Source organism: Lissotriton vulgaris, chromosome 5 (genome assembly GCF_964263255.1).
Source record: "Lissotriton vulgaris chromosome 5, aLisVul1.2, whole genome shotgun sequence".
Classification (NCBI taxonomy): domain Eukaryota; kingdom Metazoa; phylum Chordata; class Amphibia; order Caudata; family Salamandridae; genus Lissotriton; species Lissotriton vulgaris.
Window position 1 is genome coordinate 1,041,372,654 of NC_141693.1, and position 1,143 is coordinate 1,041,373,796.

The window sequence follows — 1,143 nt, forward strand, 5'->3', positions numbered from 1 at the left end:
GGGGGGTGCACATGGGGGGTACCATCAGTTCCATGCAAAACATGGCAGGCACCGTGCTGTGCCTGCCATGTTGTGCATGGAAGTGCACGGCATGCCTTCCTGGCATTGTGGTGGGCGGTGTTGAGGGCACGGCCCGCCACAATGTCAGGAATACAGGATGAGCCCGCCACTGTGTCGGGCGCATCCTAATGGCCCCCACAGGAACCCGCCCTTATGGTGGGCGGTCCCATTTCACGATAGGACCGCTATTCTAATGACCCCCCTAAGTCTCTAATCGATTAGATGCCTTTCAGCCTCTTTCCCAATGCTACTGTTGGTTTTTTAAAGAGTAAGTACGCATCAGTAAGTGGCCTCAAGGTGTCATCTCAAAATGTATTAAGCTTTCACTTTTCCCAAGAAGTTGATTTTAATAATTCATTTTTAGTAACAGTCTTTATATTAAGGGGGTCATTAGGATGGCGGGCGGATTGCCCCCTGGCAGTAGCCACTGCCGGCCTGGTGGGGGCAATCTGTCCGCCATCCTCACCTAAATGACCCCCCGCCATATTAGGATGGCGGGGGGACCGCGCGGACGGAAGGACCGTCCGCTGAAAAGGCTTAATATGGTGGCCGTGTCTATCAGACACCGCCATCCATATTAACATGGGCTTCTTTAGATGCCTTTCCGTGGTGGCGATGCCGCCACGGAAAGGCATGCGGTCTTCACTTTGGGGGTCCCCTGTGGGCCCCCAAAGTGAAGGAGAGGTGGGGGGTGCACACGGGGGGGGGTACCTGTGGTACCCCCCTGCATTTGCATGAACAAAGCGGCAGGCACCGCGCAGTGCCTGCCGCTTTGTGTATGCAAATGCATACGTGCATTTTTAGCATAGTGGTGGGCGTTGCTGTGAGCACCGCCCGCCACAATGTTAAAAATTCAGGATGCACCCGCCACAGTGGCGGGCACATCCTAATGCCCTCCACGGGACCCCTGCCCTTATGGCAGGCGGTCCCAATCACCGATAGGATGGCGGGCGGACTTAGTCCGCCCGCCATCCTAATGACCCCCTAAGTTGTTTTATTAAGGCCATTGGTGACCCACTGTCTCTGTGGTCTCAGAGACCCTCCCAATTACTCTTCCACATTGAATGTTTCCAGTAAAGCTGC